This window comes from Phyllostomus discolor, chromosome 7 (genome assembly GCF_004126475.2).
Source record: "Phyllostomus discolor isolate MPI-MPIP mPhyDis1 chromosome 7, mPhyDis1.pri.v3, whole genome shotgun sequence".
Lineage (NCBI taxonomy): Eukaryota > Metazoa > Chordata > Mammalia > Chiroptera > Phyllostomidae > Phyllostomus > Phyllostomus discolor.
The window spans coordinates 47913437-47938500 of NC_040909.2; the positions used below are offsets into that span (position 1 = coordinate 47913437).

Consider the following 25064-nt stretch of genomic DNA (forward strand, 5'->3'; position numbering starts at 1 on the left):
AGTCATCCTAGTGAGTGCAAAGTGGTATCTCATTATGGTTTTGACATGCATTTCCCTAGTGACTAATAATGTTAAACATATTTTCATGTGCTTATCGTTCATTTGTACATCTTCTTTGGAGAAATGCTTATTCAGATCCTTTGCCCATTTTTAAGTTGTGTTATTTGTCTTTTTATTATTGAGACTATGTACAGAATTCTTTATATAATCTGACACTAGTCCCTTATAAGATAGGTGATTAGCAAAGATTTTCCACCATTCAGTGGATTGTCTTTTCACTTTCTTGATATTTTTTTTGTAGAAATGAAGTGTTTAATTTTAACAAAGTCTAAGTTATCACATTTTCCTTTTTGTTGCTTATACTTTTGGTGTCATATCTAAGAATCATTGCCTGATCCAAAGTAATGAAGATTTGTGCCTATGTTCTTTTCTAAGAGTTTTATAGTTTAACTTTTACATTGAGGCCTTTCATCTATTTTTTTGTATATGGTGTGATGAAGGGTTCTAGCTCCATTCTTTGTACATGGATATCAATTGTCCCAGCATCATTTGTTAAAAAAATACCCTTGCAACTTAAGATGAGTATTTTTTCAGCCCTGCATTTAATCAACCCAGTGCTGTGGTCCGAAGAGCCTGGACCAGTACAGCTGCGGTCGGAACTGCATGGTAGTGCCGACTCGGACAAGCATCTGCTAAGTGCTCTCCGTGCGTCATCTCGTTTAGTACTCACAGCCGCTGTCTGGGTTGGGCAGCGTTATTACCAACTATTAACCCGTGGTATAGGTGAAGCAACTGAGGCCTCATTTCTTCTTACTGGTGTTAGGTATTCTTCTTACTAGTGTTAGGTAGCTGATATTCCAACCCAGGCAGTCTTCTCTCAGCTCTTCTGCTGTAGTGTCTCTCCTCAGGTTTTTAGTAAGATCCCATTAACAGCGGGTTCCAGGGGCCAGGAACCTGGCTGAACACTTAAGATAGATCATCTTAGCACTTTTCAGAGTGTAACTATCACCAGAATAGCCCAGGAATATGGCTGCAATGAAGATTCCATTTCAGTCGTCTCGAGAGTCTACCTTTCCAGCTGACTCCCAGGTGAAGCCAAGATGCTGCTGGTCAAGGGATCACCATCCGTGCTGAGAGGGATTATCTCATGGTTCCCACACTTGGCTGCACAGTGGAACCACCTGGAAGCTTAAAACTACAGATGCCGGGCCCCTCCCACAGGGGTTTTAATTGAGCTTGTCTGGGTATATAGCCTGGACATGAGGAGTTTTGCAAACTCTCCAGGAGGTTCTAGTGTGCAACGAAGATTGACCAGTGCTGAGTTATCTCATCTTATCCTGCAGGGAGCCCTACTGGTAGGTATTTTAGCTTACTTTTGGGGGTGGGTTTCCAGCTTCTTTGTCCAGGGTCACACAGCTGCTAAGTGTTGGAGCTGGGATTGCAATCCAGGTGCGTCTTTTTCCATGGCCAACTCCCAAACATAGCATCCTACCCTAGGATAGCCTCTTGATGGAGTCAATTTGCAAAGGAGCCTGCGTGAAGTGGGTGACTTCCCCAGCTAGAGCAAACCCTTGAAGAGGGTCATCTGACATCCATGTTCTAGGGCTGCTGGGGCGCTTCCACGCCATCCCCACACAGGGGCCTTCATTCTCATCATAGGTGTCCGTGGGACTTGTGCACATTATTCACTTCCTGCTGCTTGGAAATGATGTAGGTGTGGGGTCACAGTCCCTATAAATCAAGTTCAAGTTCTCCCATTTATCAGGTTACTTCATCAGGGAATTGCACAGGTTGAGCAAAGCTTTGAACATTAATGCCTGTTGGGAGTGGGATAAAGTTCTCATTTCTTTGAGAATTCCATCCATTTCAAGGAGGAGAAAATGAAAGTTTTAGAGTAGAGGTGCAATTTATTTGTCTTTTTTACTCCTGTGTAAACTACGTTTATCTCTATAAGGCCTGTGCTTTGGTGCGAGTGCTCACCCTACTTGCCCTGTTTGTCCTTGGCCGTGACTGCTTTTATCATCCTATTCCCTTTGTGGACTGTGAGCTGTGTCCCATGAAATGTACAGCCTGGGGCCTTGGGGCTGGCACTGTTGGAACTACATTGACAACCACCAGGGAGAAATGAGGGCCCCCTGCGCCATGGAGTTTACAGAATACTGGAGGCAAAAGATAATACTGAGTCAGAAGTTAGGGGAGTAGAGAGGGCTTGGAGGCAGAAAGTCCTGGCTTCTCAGATGGTGTCCATGGGGGATCTGAGGAGTGATGAGGAACATACCCCAGGATGCGGAAGAAGGCAAAGAAAGGGCTGCAGGCAGAAGGAGCAACGTGTTTGAAGCTGGAGAGGGAGCAGAGTGGGGCAAGTTGAAGGAGTGGAAAGATGGAGTGGGGGTGGAGTTGGAGTGGTGAGAGCATGAAAAGGGGCCATTGTGAGGCCTGGGAGGTAAGGGGCCACCTAGGAGCCTGGTACAGTGCGGTAAAGGGGGTCCGTTTGTGTAGTTATTTGAATGCCTCCCTGGACACCCACCAGGGCAGTGGTTGGATCCATTTGCTTCCTGTGTGACCCCCAGCAGCTTGCATAGCTGGCTGCAAGGTCAGTAGGTGTTCATTGGAGTTTGTTGTCAGGCCAAGGGTACAGGAAGCTGCAGGACTGTGTGCATTTCTGGCTCTGCACAGCTGCCTGGCTGGCTCCCTTTCCCACTGTGCTGGGGGCAGTATTTCCCACTTTCTCTGTGTGTTGATTTTTATTCACCTACCCCTCTCCTCAAGAAAGTATTTTGCTGTCTCTAATAGGAAACAGTTTCCTCCAAATCACAGTGTGAGCTTTGGCTCCTTTGTTGACAGTCCCTCCTCTAGCTGAGTGCACTTCTGTGGTGGTGACAGAGAGCAGACCCTTTGTACTGACTCAGGAGTGTGAAGCCCCAGGGAGGCAGCCTCTGGAGGCAGGGCTGTGAAGTCACTGTGGCTTTGGCCTCTATTGTGCTGGGAGACACTATGAGGTCTGTTCTTCAGGAAGCAGAAGCTTTTTAAAAAAACTTATATATTTATTTTAGAGAGAGGGGAAGGGGGAAGAAAGAGAGGGAGAGAAACATCAATGTGTGGTTGCCTCTCGTGTGCACCCTACTGGGGACCTGGCCTGCAACCCAGGCATGTACACTGAGTGGGAACTGAACTAGTGACCTGTTGCTTCATAGTTCAGTGCTCAATCCACAGAACCACACCAACCACAGATCCCTGCTTTTTTTATTTTCAGCTACTGGAATCAGTTCTGCATTGCCCTGTTTGGGGGAGTCTGACCCACCACTCAGACAACAGTAGATGGGGCAACTTCTAGGAGCTAGCTTAAGAGGGACAGTCACCCGTTAATTTTCCAAGCTTGCCTCCCAGTGGGTCTCACCTCTCTGAAGGAAGTGTTAAGGAGTTGGTGTATAATTTGCTCACTTTTAACAGCAGCTTCTAGAAGCATGCTCCCTTTGCTGTTGTGGCCCAAGCAATGGAAGGCCAACCCTGGGAATTATCTCCTCTTGTAGAAGGGGGAGTACAGGATCTTGGCCCATACCATTTGTAGAGTTTTGATGCACTAGATATTGAGTCAGCTCTTCAGAAACTTGTGGTTCATATCTTCTTTGGTAGGTAGTATATAAGCATTTGCCTGGGCTTTGAAGCCTTGCACACCTGGGATTAACCATTATTTACTGAGTGTGAAACTTTAATTCTCTAAGTCTCAGTTTTCCCATCTGTAAAATGGACATAATTACATGTGACAGGCATCATGACTCTTAGGATATAGATGAGGTTAGGTTAGAGGCTGGCTCCATTAAACCCTGGGTCCCAAACCCAGGTCTCTCCCTCTTTGAACTGGAGACAGTCATGCAGCTAATCTGAGAATTGATATGAGGATTAAGTGAGAAACATGAGTATAACATTAGCCCAATGTCAGGGATGTAGTGAATACTTTGTAAATGGTAATTTATTTTTATTTGCATATGTAAATATGCATGTTGTACAACCAGCATGGTGGTAACAGGCTCAGGCTTTGGCCCTGGTATGGAACCCCCTGAGTTCAAATCCTGTCCCAGTTGTTTAAAAGCTGAATAGTCTTGCCCAATGTACTTAAGCTCTCTAAGCTTTAGTTTCCTTGTCAGTAAAATGGGGTTGACAATACCCATCTAGTGGAGTTATTTGGAGGGTCAGATGAGAAAATTAATGTAAAGCATTTTAGCCCAGTGCCTGGTACAAGTTCTTCTGTGTCCTGATGTGTTGCTATTATTAGAGCTATAACTGTTAGTGTAATCAGACAGAAAGCATGGGTGTGATGAACAGTTAATCGTCACATTTGAGGAAATTTAAAAAATTTAGTTCTTTGACCCAAACTGCTATTTCAGGCAGGTAACTTAGAGAAACTTTCTCTTCTCAGAATCCTAGGAGATTTTTGTCTGTGGGGCAGTCCCCAGTGGATTGTGGAGAGTTCTCATTTGTGTTGTCTCTGTCAACAGCAAAGCCTCTTGCATGGCACAGGTGTCATAAGCAAGGGAGTGTCCCTGAAAGCTGTCACTCACACATATTTGTGTCTTTCCACAATTCCAGGCTCATTAGTGGAGACCTCCCCAATAAGCCTGTAGAGTCACATGCAAGTTACGTAGAGAGGGGGCTAGCTTATGGGATCGAAGTGAGCAGAGTGAGCATCTGGCTCAAGTCCCAGTCGATGGTGGCAACTGCAGGAGAGGCAAGTGTTGGTCTCAAGCCTGCAGTGGTGGCTTATGTCTGGCAGGGCTCCAAGAGTGACCAGTGGTGCAGCCAAGCTGGGAAGGTGGGCGTGGGAGCTGAGTTCTCACAGCCCACAGTGGGTGTAGGTCCTGTGGTCTACCTATAGTGGATACCCATGATACCCACACTTGTATTGGTGTCCAGTTAGGGTCCTTATCTGAATGTCCAAACTTTTGATTGTGGACATTCCTGGCCCCTTCCAAGGGTGTTCCCATTACAACTCAATACCTCAGTCTTGACGTAGTACCTGATATAACTTTTATGGCTGACAGTGACTCCATATTGGATTGTCACAGTCATCCACACAGTCTGCTCTGCTCTTGCTCTGTTCAACAAGCCAGCTTTATCCGGAGGAGTCAGCCAGGCAGAGTCCTTGAGGTGGACAGTGTGCCATCTGCAGCTCCTTGTGGGAGGAAAGCCCATGGGGGCAGGCCTGGTATTGCAGTGTATTCCCAGGATCTGGAGGGCAATGCTCCAATGCCTCACTTGGTCCTCTCACAGCCCTTGCTTGTCTGAGGGGAGGCAGAGCTGCAAATCATAGAGAACGTTTAAAGAAAGAACACGAGATTGGTAACCAGAGCTCATCAGCTCCAGTCTATCAGCCAGTGTCTAGTGTGGACACCATTTAGGGTATCCTTTAGTGGGGTGGTACATGTGGGGAAGCCCAGAGGTCACACAAACATAGCTTCCTGATAATTTTAGTAGTTATATGTGTGTTTAATCTATACTAGAACAAATATAATTACTCTTTAAAATAACTTTCTATAAGTTATGTGAGTTGATTTAAAGAAATGTAATAAGTAAAGATGAGATGAGGTGACCAGTTGCAGCATGTTTTGAGGGTGGTTGGACACTCTCTAGTACCCCACTTTTAGGGAAGAGGACAGAGCAAATGTGCTAAAAGAGCAGAAATTAACAATTCACTGATCTTGAGTGAATGCATAAGAAATAGAATCAGATTTATAGCATAAATTAAATATAAATTAAAAGCACATAAATATAAAACAATGTGCATGTTACATAAACATGCACAGTTAAGGGAGTCTATCAGATTCATTTGAGAGGGTGTCGATGGGGCATGTGAAATAAGAGTATTGCTTAGGGCTGAAGAGGGAAGTATAAATCAAGAGATGGATGTTGTGTGGCCCAGTGATGATGATGTGCTGAGTATTAACTGACACGGTGATCTGTATGGGTGGTGGGTACACACACACAGTGAGATAGTTACATATGGATGGAAGGCTGAAGCAGCAAGTGGTAATGGTGGTATGCAAATGTATGAGGTTCCATCAACCTTATGAGTCAGGTAGTATAATCACTTATTTGTTTTTTTAACAGATAAGTAAACAGAAGCAGGTCCTGGGTCATGGAGGGAAAGCATGATAGAGCAGTTGCAGACCCAGCCTGGCTCCAAAGCCCATGTCTGTCATTTACTTTCACTCACAGAGTCCTTTAAAATGGGCTTCTTTAACACCCTAGTTAATACCTGCACTGTGTGACTTCTGCTGTCTCTGCATGCCTGCAAATGAAGTCATCCCACCATAGTTGAAGGTCCTGTTGGGAATGTTAGCTTGGATCTTTTGGGTGGCAGCCCTTTTGCCACTCCTGATAATTGATTTTGTGCCTGTGAAGCTGCTTGTCTTGCTTGCCATCTTACCTCTTGCTTGCTTTCTTCGTCATTCGAAGTACTGCAGTATTATCCCAGTGCTCTTCCTTGTTCACCCTGAGCTGGCCAGGCAAATAGCTTGATTTCCAACAGCATCTTGATACTCCCTGCTTATAGGGGGTGATTACATAACACTGGGCCTCTGTGTGTTTTCAAAATGACTTACCAAGAAGATGTACAATTCTACGTGGACAGCTGAGTCACTCGGAATGCTTTGTAGTTCATTTCACTGTCCACGTTAGTAGATCAAGTCATGGAGTCTTTCCTGGCCATTAAGATGTAGTCTGTCTCTTGCATTCAGAGCTTTTGGGTGCCTTAATTGCACATCTTGTCTGGCTTGATGGCTGTTGGCAGGGCTGTGCAGGTGCTCCCCAAGGGCAAACAACACCAGTAAATCATAATCACAATGGAGCACTGATGGAAGAAGTAAACAGTTTTGAAACTGTGCTATAAATTGTTATCTGGTGATGATTCTGTTTTATTATGGAGGCTAAATTACGGCAATCACCAATGCACAAAGGCTCGGTGCAGTAAGAAAACGTTTGGGAACAATGCTTTTCTCTTATGGCTTGGGTGACCGGGACGTAGGAATAAAACACAGTAACTTGTTTACCATGGATCAAAAAGGAAAATATGAACTGTAGCCCACTGTGAGGTGTGCACTCTATCTTTTATGAACCAAGCATGTTGTAAGCATATTGCAAGCATATTGCTATTCCCACAGGAAAAGATGACAAACTTGACCAGAAGACAACTTCCAGCTATGTTTTCCTTTGTGTCTTCCCTCCACTGACCCCACCGCTGTGTGTGTGTGCATGCACACACGTGCACGAGTTTATATCTACTGGGGCTGGGATGGGTTAGAATAAAATGAACCAAAGAATAGTGCTTGTTCCAGTGATTAACAATTTACAGATGCAGTCTTTCTGAAGTTACCCAGAATGCTATCCCAAGGGCTTTTGTTTGCGTGTGTATAGTACATATATAATGTTATGTGCATATGTAATTTAATAATATTATATTGTATATAATATAAATGTAATGGGCCACTTGCTTCAGTAGTGAAAAAGATGGGTTTTGAAGCTCTCTGAATTTTGGTTCAAATCTTGACTCTGCCTCTGGATAGCTGTGTGACTTAAGGGAAGAAGGTTTTCTCTCTCTGAGCCTCAGGATCATTAACTGTAAATGAGAGCAGTTACTTACCTCACTCTTGGGGGGCCCATAAAATGCACCCAATTGTAGTCACACAGTGCCAAATAATTGCTCCTGTTCATTATTATTATGTAGCAGAAGCAGCAATTGGTAGCATCTCTACAGATATTCTGGCATCTGGAAGCTTCATTATTTTTTCTAACCTTGGATTATTTTGCAGCCTTTAGAATTTACACATGAAAGCAACCATGTTAATGCTAGAAGTTCATTTTGTTATTGCAGGGAGCTTAGCGCCCTCCATTATTTCTCATTTCATTTACAATGAAATTGAAACCATTGGCAAGTCCATTGAATGATCTTGGCCCTGCCTGCCTTTCCCTGCCCCTCTCCTGCTGAGTTTTCACGTGGACCTCCTGCTTGTGCCTTGAATATGCCAAGCTTGTTTTCTCTGCAGTGCCCTTGTGTGTGGTGTTCTCTTTGAGTGGAATTTCCTTTGCCAGAATTTGGTTCCTCCTTGTTATCTAAGGTTCAGCTGAGATTATTTTGAAGGCAGCCTTTCCTGGATGCCTTGCCCGAGAGAGAACCCTTTCCCACCCTCCCCAAAACACCACCCTCCCTCCACTTCTCCTCCCTCCCACTGCCCTGTCTTTTTCTTTTACATTGCCTTGTTTATACTTTGTCTCATGGAACTCGTCAGTATATGAAATTAGCTTTTTATGTATCTGGTTTCATGTCTGTCCCCACTATAATTTAAGCTTCCTGATGAGGAGGACAGTGTGTAACTCGTTCACCTAGGACAGTGCCTTCTCTGGTGCAGATAACCAAAAAGTATTCATTGACTGAGAAATGGATGTGCAGATCAGATCAGAATAGTTCACCTACAAAAGCATTGGGAACTCAAGCAGTTTATTTCTTTTAAAGATTTTATTTATTTTTATATTGAGAGAGAGGGGAAGTGAAGGAGAAAGAGAGGGAAATAAACATCAATGTGTGGTTGCTTCTTGTGCGCCCCCCACTGGGACTTTGCCTGCAACCCAGGCATTTGCCCTGACTGGCAATTGAACCAGCAACCCTTTGGTTCACAGGCTGGCACTCAGTCTACTGAGCCACACTAGCCAGGGTGGAAACTCAAGCAATTTAAATAAATTCTCATTAACTACTAGTCGTTTAAAGGATTGGGCATTAACAAACACTGTTCTTTGTGAGTGAGCTGTAAGATGTACTCTAGTGGGTAGAATTAAAACTACTAACGATACCACCAGCTCCTGGTGAGTGCAGGGTGAAAAGTAACATGAACTTTAATCTTCAAACTTTAAGTTTCTCATGGTTTTAAAGAGTATAATTAGCACTGATCTGTAAATATTTATTGAAAATTAAGTATGAATTTTACATGTGTTTATTTAATACTGTGGTGGAGTTTTTTAGGGGAATGATTTCCCCAAAGGTGAAAAGTGATGAGTCACAGTGGTTATGTCACTGTTGAGGGTGACAAAAGACAAAGAAAAGTGACAACACTGAGAGAGAAATGACTTTAGGAAACTTAGATTATCAGCAAGTTAATCCTGTTGTATTTTAAAAACACACTTAGAAAATGTTATTCTTTAGGTTTGGGCTGATAGTGTTCCCTGCTCTCAACACTTTATTATGGAAATGTTCAAACATACAGCAAAATTGAAATAGTTTTACCATAAACATCCATATACCTATCATCCATTTTCTACCATTGATGTTAAGTATACTCACTTTATTACATAAACGTCTGTCTATCCATCCCTCTGTCCGCTAGTACATCTTGGTTTTAGTGCATTTTAAAGTAAATTGCAGACTTGTTGATAATATTTTTAATGACCCATTTGTTTCATGTTTTGTAGAAGGCTGGTTGATATGTAAGTCTAATATATTCAGTGCAAAGATTTGATGTGGAGTTAGTAACTTATTCAGCCTAATTAGGCAGGACCCAAGGTCTTCCAGGGCCCAAGCCTTATTTCAACAGGTTTGCTGTGACCTGTTATTATCACATGCACTTAGATACACTGTTGAAGAATTTTAAAGTTTTTAGACTATCAGGAAAGATACAGATATCTCTCCAGGTATTTCAAGCAGGAGAGCTTTAACACAGAATTTAAGGCTTACAAAACAGTTGGGAAGGCTGAGGAAACAAATGTCAGATAAAACCAACTTAAGTTTTTAGGAAACCAGGAAGTGCAGAGATCCCAGGAGACACTCTACCCATGATCTCAGCAATTTGCTGGGATGTGCTGCAAAGCCTCTTGCTCCCCTCAGCTGAAGCCCAAGTGCCTGTCAGTGGCTTACTGCCCAGGGAGATATCACTGTCTGCTTCTGAAGCTTTTGCCTGTCTCCCAGGAGGGCCTCACACTGGCTGGATCAAACAGGGACCCTGCCTGGAGGATTCTGGGAAATGTAGTTCTTGGGCTACCAGACCCTGAGCTCCAAGGGCAAGCACATTACCAAAGATCAGTGCAAGCATGTTTAACAAATATTATATCAGAAACTGGTAGGAAATTTCATACCCAGAATAGTATATCTAGAATATTGAGAAAAGTAGTCGGCCACTTCAACAGTTTTTCATGGAATGTGTATAGTAGTCTAGTGTCATTTGGGGATACAGATGATAGTATTTTGCTATTACAAATGTTCAGAATTAAAATTCATGACTTGTATTCTGCCATATTGAATTTTAATAAATTCACACTGACCAAAACAAATGTATTTGTGTGTATGGATAAATAACTGGTGAAAAAAGAGCTTATATAATGGTGACTTCCAAAGGTATATGTATTTTCAAATGGCAAAATAGCATCTTAAGGGGCTAGGCCTGGGGATCCTTCCAAAATGTAGAGGAATGAAGTAGAAATTATAGACTGATAGAACATGGGGTAGTATTTACTGGTCAGGAATATCTGGCTTGGAGCCCTGTGAAGTCATTTATATTTCTACACCCATTCCCCAGGGGTCCCTAGGCCTCCATGTTAGAGCTGCACAACCAGGTTAATGCATGTTTTAGACAGATTTAGGCTCAAAGTACACCTGACCCTTCTGGCATTGCTGTCTGCTATGTTCTGTCTTCCACACATCTGTCCCTTTTGCTCAGGCAGCTGTACCCTGGTATTCTTCCCTCACTCTAGACCATGGGTGGGAGTAGGGGTGATGGGTGACACATGACCCAGGCCTGGACAGTCTGTATACTTTGTCTCTCTGCCTTAGTCATTTGTTTCAGGATGGGCACTTGACCTGAGTCAGCCCAAAGACACCCCCATGAGGAACTTTGGAAAGATGAGAACAGAGGTATTCTCTTTCCACCATGGTAGCTGAGCTGTTGAGATAAGGTATGGAGATGCCACAGCTGTGTTTCTGCAGCTTCATGAGGGGCGTACCTGCTGGAGAAAAAAGTCCACCACTGATACAGGCCACGTGTGCAGACTCACTCACACAGACCCTCCATGTACCATGGAGGTACATGGGGACAGGGTTTGACACTGAATTCAGCTGAGAATGCAGCTAGCTTTAGTCTGGATGTTTTACTCCTATGACCCAATTACTCCCTTCCCCCTTTTAAAATTGAGTCAGTTTTGCTATATCTGTTACTTGCAACTAAATATGACTTATATGACACTAATTTTAAAGACAAAAACCTGAAACCATTCTATGCTTTTACCATGGGGCATGTCTTCTGGTACACAAATAGATGTTTCTGCATTGAGACACTACCACGTTTCTCGTCAGTGTCCACCTGGGCTATAATACCCAGAGCCAGCTTGGTATCCTTCTCTTTAATACCTTACAGAACTGTAAGCTCTACATAGCTGGAATTGAGTCTATTTTGAATGAATGAATCCCCACTGGGCTGTGACTAATTGAAACTCCATAAAAGTTAGGGGTCCCACTGACTCTCCCCACATGAGCGTCCTCAGAATTTGTTTAAGGTTTGTATACATTCTGGTAACATTGTGGACATTAAGGTAACAGGACTCTTGACTGACCTTTTTCTGTTTGATGACCCTGTCTCAGACCATATATACAAAATCACATTTTTCATTTCTAATCTCTAGTGTAAAACCCAGATCATCTACTAAACAGTATCCAAATTGAAACAGACATAAATATGTGTTGCTTCTAGTCCTTTGTAAGGGAGCAGCAAAGTAATTATAAGCTCGCAAAAATAAAGCTGTGAAAGAATCACTGTGCGGTCTTATCAATGTCTGTTTCACAAAGTTGCTTTTGTCAGACTCTGTGTGTGTGTGTTCCATTCTGAGTACTGATGTTGGTTCATTAAGATTTGCATTGCATAGAGAGAGGTCTGTGTTAGTGCTATGACTCAAAGACACTCAAATAATTACCAGGCTGTGCAATTATTGTAAAATGTAATGTGATTGGGAAAGTGGGGGCTTGTTCCAGCTGGAGTTGGCTTTTCCATTTCTGTTTTTCTGGTAATGGATGTGGTGTTTATTCCCCCTAACCATTTTTTAAAAAGTTTCTGTACAACATCCGTCACTCTGCATCCTGGTACTATTGTTTGCGATTTTCTGTGGGAACCTGTCCTTTCCTGATCCTTAGTCCATAAGGTTTGGATGGAGCAGCTCTCAGGTGTGAACACAAGGCTATTGCTCATATACAGAGGAAGTAATGGTCTGTTCCATAGGTTGCAGTCCTTACCACAGTGTACAAGGTCTGAGCTGCTATGCTTCATCACCTCCCTGACCTTACTTCTTGCCATTTTCTCCTTTATTCGCTGTGTTTCACCTCCCACCTCTGTGTGCCTGCTGTGCCTGCTGTCTTCCTTACCTGGTCAGCTCTTCCTGCAGGCAGCCACATGGCTTGTCCTGCACTTCATTCTCGTTTCTGTTCAAATATCAGTTCTCAGAGAGACTTTTCCTGGTCATCCTCACTAAGATCTCTGGTCCTGTTTCATCACTTGAGCTAATACATTCCCTATGTTGTACAGCACCTTTGAATTAGATGTTTGTACCTTACTACTAAAGAAGTCCCATAGAGAATGCTACAGTTGTTCAGGCTCCTCCAAGTTTCCCAGCACTCAGTCCAGTGGCTGATCCAGCATCCTCATGGTCGAGCCCTGGGGTAGATCCCTGAGCCAGTCCTTGATTAGAGCTATAGTGCCCATGGGCTCCCAGTCAGGCAACTTGATGGGGATTTAGTGGGAGGCTTTGTGGACACAGGATAAGACCTGGAGATATAATGTAGAGATAAAGTCAGGGTGGTGGCACCCAGTGTTTCCTCTGACCTGTAGGGACCAGGAGGTTTGGTTCACCCTAACATCTGTATGCACATTTGGGATGACATGACATAGGGAAAGCCTGGGAAAAGGAGCCCAGCATTATAATCATCAACATCCCCTTCTCTAGGAGCTCAGAGCCCTTGCAGGCTGGAACTGTTAGGAGTATCACCAGCAGTTGTTAACCCCTAGGTTCTAGGAGCTCACTCCATTCATCTACTGATCCTTATGGTTGATTCAAAATCTATACATTAGCTTAGCTCCTGGCATGGCACTTGCATAGTGTATGTAATTATTTGTATTTCATCTGTCTTTGTGCTGGAATGAGGCTTTTTTAAATTTTGTTTTTATGTTTTTTTTGTAGTCTAAATACTTGGCATAGTGCCTGAGTCAATAATAATAGTCAATAATTGTTAAATTACCGAAATAATAAATAACATTTATTAAGCATTTGCAATGGCCAGGCATGGTTCTAATGCCATTACAAATATAAACTTATTTAGTCTTCACAACAATAGTAAGGGTGTAGGTAGTACTGTGTTCTTGTCCCATGAATGAGGAAACTGACTCACATAGCTGTAGGTTACTTGCCAGAGATCACAGAACTGGCAAGTAGATGGGCTTGGACTTGAGCCTACCAATATCTATATAATTATTTTGTTAACTTGCAGTAATAATAGAGAAGTCATATAATGTTACTGTGTCACCTAAACATATTTTAAAAATGTTTATAACAGAGTAGCATAGGCTGCTTCTCCACTGAAGGTTTCTTGAACCATGCTTATGTGTAAGTGATTGTGTTTGAAGATGAGTAAGGCAGTGTCAAGATTGGAGATGCTCACAGTCTGGTGGTAGCGATAGAAATCTGTGCACAGAGTTGCCCTGTGAGGCGATGGGATGCCACATTCTAATGCCAGGTGTGGGGGATAGTGACTGCTGTTGGTCTGCATGGCAGGAGCGGCTCTGGGCAGAAGCACTCCGTGGGCTGGCTGGGAGTGCTCTGGGAGTGGACATGGCATGGGGGCAGAAGGGGGTGCAGTGTGATCATTGACTTATGAGCTTGACATCTTCCCGTGTGAACGTGGAGCCCTGTGGTCCCTCCTAACCAGGAGATTAGATGACAGATCATTGATAAGAATAGTGTTGAACAAATTACTGACCAGTTTGAACCTTGAAATTACCTCTTGGATCCCGGGAGATAAAACTGACATCAGTAAAGAGTGTCTGAGGTGGTTGACGAGGACCAGTTTGAAGGTGACAAGGTGGATAATGGGCTATCAGCAAAGGTGGCGGAGAGGTGCCTATGGAAGCCTGACTTGGGCTGGAGCCAAAGCGGTGGGGAGTGACCGGGCTGTGACTCTGGCAGTCAGGGGCTTGGGGGGCATCTTCTCAGAGCCCCAGGGAGCGAGGGTCCAGGGAGGCCTCCCGGGGTGGCTGCATGTGGACTGGCACCACCGTACATTGGAGCAATTCACGGCCTCTGCTGTTGAGGGTGATGATTCTTGGATAGTGAGCACCTGAAATAGATTTAATGCATCAAAGAAGTTTCTAAACTTTTATTTCTTCTTGGGAAAATGTTTTCAATCCAGAGAAGTGCTTCTAGACTTTCACTGAATTTAAGGCTCACCTGAGAAGTCTATTAAATGTAGATTCATGGGCCCCACTTAGAGGAGGACTGGGGAACTGGAGTCTTAAAATCATTCCCCACCTCCCCGCCACTTTCCACCCGCTAACCCAAGGCAGAGTCCAGCCCCTGAGGTCTAGGGAGCTCTCTCCAAGATCAGAAGCAGAACAATATTTTTTAAAGGAAGGTGTCTAAAATGCTTCTCTGCCATGAAGGCAGAAAATATTAGAATGTCTTTTCAAATGCCCAATTTTGTGTATGTTTTATAATGTGCATAGTAGAATAATACATTATGATAGTGTACATAATAGTGATATTTATATAATGTGTATGTAAATATACCTATTTGCAAGCATATGCTCACTTTTTCATTTTTTGCTGGTAAGAATATGAATAAAAAATAAATCAGACAGTTAGTTTAAAGGAACTTTTTAGGATTTATCTTGCTGAAACAGGCCAAGCATCCCGTGTCACAGATAATTGGAGGAGGAAATAGTAATGGAGTCCCATGCTTCACTTACAGTGAGTGAACGACAAGTGTTGTTGTTCAGGTGCACTGCTGAGTTACACTGGCACGATCCCTCCCTCTCACCCCTCTGTTTCCAGGAGCACTCTGGACGCATCTTCCTGCAGGTGCAGCAGGGAGTGAGTGCTTCATCACCTGGTATGTGGACCCTTGATTATATTATGTGTTCTCTCAACTCAGAGCCAACGCATCTTTTTTGAGCTTTGTGTCCCTGCTGCACCACAATTCCTGCCTCTCCAAGTGCTTGGTGGCTGAATGAGGGAGGGAAGGAGGGAAGGAGGGAAGGAAAGACTATCCATTGCTTTCTATCATTGCAAATTGTATTTTAGCAACCATAAATCATTTATCCCTGTCCCATTCTTTTATGCCTAGTATGCCATCTGATAAGAAGGTATCTGTTCCTTTCCTTGGGTGGAGACGGTGACTCACAGCACCTGGTTAGGGTTCCAGCTCGCCAGCTTATTATCTCTGTGGCATTGGTATAAATTGCTCCTCCTCTGGGGTCTCAGTTTCTCTAACAGTGAAACCCACACTCCAGCTGCTCCTGTTTTGCCTCCATAATTTTCACCTAATCTGAGTAGCACCTATAGAAATGTTTAACAGGATATTTTTCTTTACATTGATTTCCTTTTTCCTAAAATTTATTTCAGAAGCAGCCTTTAAATCACTAGTGTCGAAGGGAAACCAGCTGGCCATGAAAGAAGATACTTAGGAAGTAGAGTGAACCCAAAACAGGCTTGCTCAGTTCTAGCTCATTGCCCCCGCCTGCAGGGTTTTGAGCCAGAGGCCTGTGGTGAGGTGAATCCAGACTGCAAAGATGTTAGAGACCCAGACACTGGGCTGAGACTTTCCTGCTCCTTGTCTTTAATCAGGAGGCTTGAAGGAGAACTGGAAAAGAAATACTGTCCTTTCTCTGAGGTTCAGTGTTGTTTAACAGGGTGTCCAGTGACCACCTACTGGCAATCCCCAAAGACCCTTACACCTATGTCATCCCCATAGGACTCTCCCTTTGGCCATGGAGGATCCCAGGCCTTTTCCACCTACTGGTGGCTCTTCTTGCCCATTTTTTTCCTTCAAAATCACATGTGTAGTGTTTGAGTCACAGCTTTTTCAAGAAACCAGGTGTCTCTTACAGCTGTTTTTAGTTTAAATAAATATAAGGGGCCAAAAGGCTCCACTTGTATCATGATATCTGTCTTTCTATGTCAAAATTTATAAGACGTTGCCCCCACCCCCATATCTCTGGACTGTGTGTACCTCCTGCCTGAGACCCTTGCTGGGGGCTGAAGGTATGAAGGAGGATTTAAAAACAGTCTCCCATCCTGGGGGAGGGGGAAGCCATACCCTGGATCAAGAGGTTTGACGACCGTGCCTCAGAGTTGGGGTATTATTAGTTTAGGCCTGAACAAGAGTGGTCCACTAGTATGTGTTACTTCCTGAGATGCCCATACAGTGCGTGGCAGTGGAGAGAGATGACAGGCTTCTGAGAGCTGTTCACCACACCTCATCCAGAGTCTGGGCCAGCTCAGCGCCAGTAGGACAACTGTCTGCAGACATTCTTTGGGGCTGTCAGAATAGCCTGCATCAGGGAGCATGATATGGAATTGATTTCTTTTTCAGAATACCAAATAGCCCTTGCAATAGTTTTCTGTTTCCTGCTCACAGTAGTTAGATGTTAATTGAACTTGGGATCTCTGTGAATTGGTTTGGCATAGTGTAATTGTTATTCGCCTCATGCATCTTTTCAACTCACTTTATTTTTTAGAGTTTTAGTTTTACTGAAAATAGAGCACAAAGTACAGTGTTCCCATTTACATTTTCTCTTCCCCTACCTCACACAGTTTCTCCCTTTTTTTTTAAACATCTTGCATTAGTGGAGTACATTTATAAAAATTGGTGGAGGAATATTAATACTTCACTATTGACTAAAGTCATAGTTTACATGAGGGCTTACTCTTTGTGTTGTACTGTGTCTTAGTCAGTTTGGGTTACTGTAACAAAGTCTGGGGTTGGCCAAATAATTCGTTTGTTTTTTTCCATATGATGGTTCTAGTAGTACTTAGTTGTCTTTAACTTCCTTCAGCATAATTTTGTTAGACTGTATTGTGACATCTATCACATCAGCAAACATTAAAAAAAACTTATCAAAATTAGTGAATTTTTGTGTAGCCATTTTAATATTGAAGATGGAAGAGAATAAACTTTTCAGCATATTGTGCTTTCTTATTTCAAGAAAGGTAAACATGCAAATAAAACACAATAAAAGATTTGTGCAGTGTATGGAGAAGGTGCTGTGACTGATCAAGTGTGTCAAAAGTGGTTTGTGAAGTTTTGTGCTGGAGATTTCTCACTGGACAATGCTCCATGGTTGGGTAGACCAGTTGAAGTTGATAGCAGTCAAATGGAGACATTAACTGAGAACAATCAACGTTATACCATGTAGGAGATAGCTGACATACTCAAAATGAAAAAAAGTCTTGTATTTTACAGAAAAAACATATGGTCTTTTTAGCCAACCCAATACCATAGATTAGGAGGCTTATAAACAGCAAGAGTTAATTTATCACAGTCATGGAGGCTGGATGTCTGAGGTCAAGGTGCCAGCCCAGTCGATTCCAGTGCGAGCCTTCTGTGTAAGGATACTGATCCCAGTTTCCAGTCTCATGACCTAATCACCCCTGAAAGCCCACCTCCAGATACCATCGCATATCATGTGGCAATGACACAAACATTCATTCTGTAATAGACAGTTATATGTGTGGGTTTTATCAAATATATAATGTCATGTACCCATAGTTGGGAACCGTCCTGCCTGGTTTCAGAAACTGTAACCCCTCATGGCTAAGGCTGAGTAGAAAGACCTTGGAACCATAAGCCACTTAGGAGACAGAGCTTATCTTCCTTGTAGGGACACTGCCTCTGCCCCCTTTTTCTTCAGCCTGCCTGGCCCTAGGTGGATGACTGAGTAGCCAATGATGGGTAAGATTTCTCAAAGGAGGGATGACTTAAGATGGGCATGGTCATGAAGGGCCCTCAGGGAAGAACTTGGGGGGCTGTAGAAAAAGAGGGTGATGGACCTTCGACCCTTGGCTTTGACATAGCCTGAGTCCTCATTCTGTCTGCAAGAAGTCTCCTAATCTCTTTGCTGCCTTACTTCCCCTGCCTGACTTAAGCCTGAAACAATGACAGAGGGTGGTACAGCCCTGTGCTGGAAAGGGCGGGTTCCCTAGAGGGATCAGGCCTAAGAAAGAATGCATAAAATCCTATGAAACCTACTTTGCCAATACCCTCAATTTAAATAAGGGTCCAAGCATGAAATGAGTTTGTTCCCCAAAGTTTTATGGCCCTTTAACTATCTGACCCTGACTCAGAATAAGTCCTCAGAGTTTTTTAATGTTATCTATTGTTTGGTCATTACTGCCTGACAATGATTGATGAGCTTTACGTATATGCCCTGTATTTCAGTGCAAATTGAACCCAATAAAAGCTTGTCAAGGCTAGGGTCAGGGCACTGTTCTCTTGAAAGAGTGGCCAAGGCACTCTAAGGTGCTCTGAGGCACTCTCCCCTTGAGAGAGTGGCTGTGCTATCCCTTTTCCTCCACAGGATTCAGTAGCCCATGTGAATTTGTCTTGTCTCATCCATAATGCTGTGGACACTGTGGGTTGGTGTCCTCGTCAACCCACCATTTTCATGGCATACAGAATAGCTTCACTGCCTTAAAAATAGCTGTGCTCCTGGCAATGAGTGATCTTTTTACTGTCTTGGTAGTTTTCCCTTTTCCTATATTTAAGAAAAATTGTGGTTAAATGGTGCACATAAAATTTACTATTTTAACCGTTTTTAAGTGTGCAGTTTCTTCACATGTATTTTTAAGGGGGTCTAGATTTGAGCAGGTGGCTGACTTTGGAGTCACAAATGTGATGATGAAAATTACAAAGCCTGACATCTCACTCTTTCAGTCATGTTGAGTGTCGATGGGACCTTGACTACCCATGGAGCCCTGCAGCACCCTTTTTATCCCAAGAGCCACATTGACTTCTCATGCAGATGCTGAAAGGCGGATGTTGTAATCACACAAGGGAGGAGAGGCAGGGAGATCAGCCGCTGAGCCTGGAAGTGGCAAAGCTGGGATTAAACCCCCATCTGCCCCACCCCACAGCTCCATTTCTTCACCAGTGCACTTTCCTGCTGCTGTGGGAACCTGATGAAGCAGTGATTCAAAATGCTCTTTTGAGATTTGTAACACTATTTTTTTTCATTTTGGAGATCAGCTGAAATGTAGGTCTTTATTCTGCCATATTAGTAAGTCTGTTATTTATTTTTAATAAAAAAATATATCTATTGATGAGAGAGAGATTGATTTGTTCGTTGTTCCACTCATTTATGTATTCATTGGTTGGCCCTTGCATGTGCCCTGAGCAGGGATCAAACCCATAACCTTGACGTATTGAGATGATGCTCCAACCAATGGAGCTGCCTGGCCAGAACTGCCTTATTAGTAAGTCATTTAGGTGATACCCGAAGAGGATGCCTTGGTTTTTCTGTTACTTGTATTTCCATCAGATTTGGTAGCTACTTTATAATAAACATCCTTAAGACAGAATACACTTATTTCTATGTTAAATGCTAGAAATATGGGGACCACAGAGTAAAAAATGAGATTATGGTGTGTCAGGGTCAGAAATAACTTGTTTTGGTTGAAAAGTTTTTTATTATCAGGTCCTTTAGAGAAGGCTCTTTTGGGGTCCATTTGTCAGGTGACCCCATGGATCTGGTTAGATGACACAAAGCTCTGCTCTGCCCCATTCCAGATAGAACTGGTGTCTCCTTGTCTACGGACCGCTGCACATGCACACACAGCCTGCAAGTCCTTCCATGTGCTGACTGGTCTATGGTCACCTTTGTCTCCCAGGCTGTGGCCCCCAGAAAGTAGGAACTTCTCATGGGACCTAGAGCACCTTTGGAACTTAATAAGTTTTTATTTAGTAAATGTAATTATATAGGGCTATATGATTTTCAAAGCAGGCCCATGTATAAGTTGTGTCTTACATTAATGCGAATCCCATATGTGAATGCAAAGAAGTCAATATTTCTTGAAGAAATTCCTAAACTATTCTGCTCTTGGGATCAGTGGAATGATGAGTAAATTGCAGCACAGGGCTTGACCAAGAACATCTGATGTGCCAGCCGGAAATAAACGTCCACATCTTGACTGTAATCCAGTTCTCTAACCGCAGACCCCTTTGTTGCTCAGTGAATGGGTTGAGCACAGCCAATTATTGTTCTTTTTGGAAGTTGGCCCTCTTTGTTCTCAGCCTGAGTACCTATTGATCGTTTTGGTGAAGTTTTTTTCCTCCCGTTGGCTGGTATTGTGACTGAAAGAACTGTGACCTATGATTCATTGAAACATTTTAACTGCAAGATAAAATATTTTTTAATTTACTGAATCTCCATATTCAAGTCAAAATGGGTAATTTTCTAGTAATTTTATTGCCTGTGCTCTCATATCTACAATATTATGTTTCAGTTATAAAATGCTTGATACTATGAACTTGCAGAGACATCTATTTCCTTTTAAATGGAAATTCAAGACACATTATCAGGATCCTCTTGTTCTCAGAAGAAATGCTGCTATTTCTTTACCCATAACTCGTTTTTCTCATTCGGCAGATTATTGCAAATGACATTAAAATTATTTGCTCATCTTTCTTTTCTGTCAAGAAGAGAGATTGTTGTGTTAGAAACACACATAATTATAACTGTGGCTTTTTCTTATTAACATCCTGCAGCAGGAAGTAGGAGGCTGCTAGCTCTGTCCCAGGGAAAGAGAGAAAATAGGTCTGGGCAGTCATGAGGATGGTGAGGGGCAGGGGCAGAACACAGAAGAAAGGTGTTTCAGGGAGTGGTGCTGACTTTCTGAGCTTCTTTCCCAGTTGCAGCTCTCAACTTCACAATCACACCGCAGGGCCCAAGAAGAGGCTCTTAGGAGGAGGGCGTGAAGCAAGGCAGGAAGCGCCCACATAGACCCTGAGCCTACTGGGCCCGTGGATTGAATCTGTCCAGGCCTGGTCTCCTGCAACCATTTGTTCTGAACATTGCACTTTCTCATTAGGAATCTCTCATTAGGAGACATCCTTAAGAGGAGGCTCCTTTCAGGAATTCCGAAGCAAAGTCTTCATGGAGCCCATCAGCAATACCAGCCCCATCTGTCACTCCTCCTCCCAATAGCTCTTAATGGCTCCCCTGGCTGAGCCAAGCTGTTTGCTCCTTATCTCTTCAGAGCATTGCTCTGTTTATCTTTATTTCACTAAGCTGCTTTAATTTTGTCTGTCTAACTTTTCATTGTTCACTTCCTCATCTTTAAAATCACCAGTGAGCTTCTTTTTACTCTTTAATTAGTTTTAAGGCTCTCTCATCCACAAACCTTCCTGAAAATTTATACCACCCAGGCCTCCATCACAGCAGCCTATAGCTCTCTTTGTTAGGGAATGGTTTGTTCATTCCCAGCATCTCTTCTTCGTCAGGGTAGGTGGCCCACTCTGTCCTATTATGACTCTTAAGATTCTTACCTCAATTTCCCTTAGTACTCCCTCCTATATCTGAGCATCAGAAACCTCTGTTCTTCACCTCATTGTTCAGAACAGCTGCTTGCCTTTTGCGACATGTCTGTAATAGCTGGCTGCTGTGATCTAAATTTTTCTTTAACACGAGCCCTTTGGTTCAGACATTGCCCATGCAGTTGTGCTGTGTTTGGCTATTGGTGTGTCTTTTGACATTTTATGATCAAAGTAGCTGCATTCAGTTATGTCTTCAGCTCATCAGGGTAGACTTAGCTGTTCAGCTCAGTGGACAGTGTTCCCTTCCCCCTTCCTGTCCAATCTCTGTCCCTTCACAACTGGTACTGTGAGGGGATAAAGGGAAAGACTTTGGATGGGAAGTGGGCAACTCTCCCTTCTCTGTTTTTATAAAATAAAATTTAAGGTGTTCAAATTACTGTACTCTATAAATGTCAAATGGGTTTGCAGTTGCACAGTATAACATTACTTATTTTATTGGTTTAAATGGATATTTCAGATAAGTATAGGAATTTCCTGATTGATACTACCCATTTTTCTTTTTTTTTAATTAATCCAACCTTTATTAAGCATCTCACACACTTCAGGTATTATGCCAGGCCGAGAGAGAGAGAGAGAGAGAGAGAGAGAGAGAGAGAGGGAGAGAGAGAGAAGTGAACAAGGCAAACATGGTCTTTCCCTCCTTGAGCTTAAGGTCTGTGCATTTGGGAAGTCAATGTAATTGACCACAGAGGCTCTACTGTGAAGTGGTAGTGTATTTTAGATTCTACTAACTGCAAAATAATTCACACTTTCACATTTTGTACATGCTTTATTGGAGCACAGTCAGAAACATTTAGAAATTTCAGGATGATTGACTCGCCATGTATATTATCAACCTAGCCATATTATAACCTCTTGCTCACATCTCAGGTAAATGTTCTGAAGGAGAGATGCTTTCCAAATACTTAAAGCATCAAGCCTTGAAAAATGTTGTGAATTTTGTGGGACCTGTATCTTGAATATATTCTCTACCTGTTTGCCTACCTGAATGGTATAATTTAATATTCCCCTTGTGGACTGATTGATGACTTTTAATATCCATTAGTTGTGACACAGTCATTTAGTGAGGCATACAGAGGTTGTTTGCTTCAGGGTCAAATGTTTCCAAATTGCTATGGATTTTTGAATTCTTGAGTTTGATTTCTAAATATTTTATGTCTCCATTTTCCTTCTCAGGTAGCTATTGGTGATTCTTGCTGCTGCTGGCTACCATTTTCAATTTTGTTAGAATGGAGTTCAAACTAAGAGTCAAAACTCTTTTACATGTTTATGTTTTCTGCTTCGTACAACTTTTTAATTCTCAGCTTTATCTCCATGTCTGAGCATTCTAGGTAACCAAGGGTAGTTAGGATGTAATCACTTAAAAGGGTGATTAGTCTCAACAGTTTGTGTGGTTTCACCTGTGTTACAAGGTGAGAAACTCTTTCAACAAACCAGTTGGTAGCCTCCTTTTTAGAATAACTGTCGTGGCCGAGCACATTACCTTTTGTAAAGTAAGAGTAAGAGGAGACAGTTCTTGGAAACTGAGTATTGCTCCCTGTCTACCACCCCATCCTCAAGGCTGAGCCCTGCTGCCAGAGCAATTGTCTAAAGCACAGTTCATTTATATCATCCCTCATCTAGCTCCCTCCTGGCTTCCCACAGAGGGGTCCCAAGTTACTCATCTGATTCACCTTGATTCATGTCAGACCCTTCTCTTCAGAGTCCAGTTCCCCTTTGCTGTGCTTCGGTCAGATTCTGCAGCAGGTCTCCTTTTTCCCAGTCCTCATGGCTCTTGGTGCTTTGCTTTTGATGGACTGTAGTGTATTGTTATATGGATATATGTGGTGTTCTTATTTCCCCAGTCAATGATAGGCCTTACATGAACCAGAGCATTTTCCTTTGTTCTTATGATCCCCTTGCACTTGGCATAATGTAAGATCACACAGCACAAGGGTGAGAATAGCAGGCACACCTGATTTCTCATCTGCCTCTGCCTCTTGGCCCCTCACTGTGCAAGCTGCTTCATATCCATGAGGTACTACTGAGTCATTAACAAAATAGAGGTGATAGTATTACCTTTCTTGTAGGACCATTGTCAGGAGAGAGTCCCAGGGTCCAGCATAATTAAAATCAGTGGTTGTGTTATTATTGCTACTCCTAGTAGAAGTATTACTATTACTCCTACAAGTTATTCAATAAATATTAAAGTAAAATTACTGAACATATTGCTATGTGCCAATCATAGACATAAACCTAGGGAAAGTCAACTTTGGGGTCACCGACACTTAAGTCAACATGTGGAAGATCACAAACAAGAAAGTGATGAGCACTATGTTTTTTTTTTTAATCATTGTTCAAGTACAGTTTTCTCCCCCCTACTCCCGTTCCAGCCCACCCACCCAACCCTCCCCCCTTCCCCCCATAACCCCCCACCCCTAGTTTTTGTCCATGTGTCCTCCAAATTTGTTCCTGTAATCCCTACCCATTCCCCCTGAAATTCCCTCTTCTCTCCCCTCTGGCCACTGTCAGACTATCCCCTATTTCAGTGTCTTTGGTTATATTTTGCTTGTTTTTGTTTTGTTTTGTTGTTTAGATTCCTGTTAAAGGTGATATCATGTGGTATTTGTCTTTCACTGCCTGGCTTGTTTCACTTAGCATAATGCTTTCCAGCTCCATCCATGCCGTTGCAAAGGGTATGAGCTCCTTCTTTCTTTCTGCTGCATAGAATTCCATTGTGTAAATGTACCATAGTTTTTTGATCCATTCATTTACTGATGGGCATCTAGGTTGCTTCCAGCACCTAGCTATTGTAAACTGTGCTGCTATGAACATCGGTGTGCAAAGGTTCTTTTGTATTGGTGTTTTAGTGTTCTTAGGATAGAGTCCCAGCAATGGAATTGCTGGGTCAAAAGGCAGATTCATTTTTAGTTTTCTGAGGAAATTCCAAACTGCTTTCCATAGTGGTTGTACCAGTCTGCAGTCCCACCAACAGGAGCACTATGTTTTTTAAAGGCTCCTCCCAACCAGGTATCTCCTGGTCCCTTGGGCAACAGTGGAGCCCACTTGGATGGCACCCAGCTCCAGCAATGTAGCATTTCTCCAGAAATTGCCATATACCCCCAAATAAGTCACTTTCAAATGCAAATGGGTAGGAATGCTGTGGCACTTTATTCTAAGGGAACATTCACAGAAGTTAGAAAGAGTCATTTCCAGAAGCTTGGGGGATATAGCTGTGGTTGTAAACCTGATAAGTTCTGGCTAATAAATCTGGTGACTTTCTGGTCATCTCGTTTAAGTCATACAGTTAACTTCCTGATATAGCTGCTTTTTCAAAGTCAGAAATAGCAGGACAGTTAGGGCAACAGAATTCCTGTGTAACTCTGAGAGAAACCCAGGGATTCAAATTTGAAACTGTTGGGAAAGGTAGCCATCCCCTCGAGGACCATGACCAGCAGCTGTGGGCAGTGTTGGGGCCAGG

General features: G+C 42.9%; 1 protein-coding gene and 1 long non-coding RNA gene across 2 annotated transcripts in view; one reads left to right on the top strand and one right to left on the bottom strand.

The window, feature by feature from the left end:
* Positions 1–25064, top strand: part of CACNA2D3 (calcium voltage-gated channel auxiliary subunit alpha2delta 3) — an 867352-nt gene that overhangs the window by 185850 nt on the left and 656438 nt on the right.
* LOC118501639 lies at positions 3054–8703 on the bottom strand. The gene is made up of 2 exons (XR_004904273.1): positions 8657–8703; positions 3054–3180 (listed from the first exon to the last, which is right to left on the bottom strand). It is a non-coding gene; the product is annotated as an uncharacterized LOC118501639 (long non-coding RNA).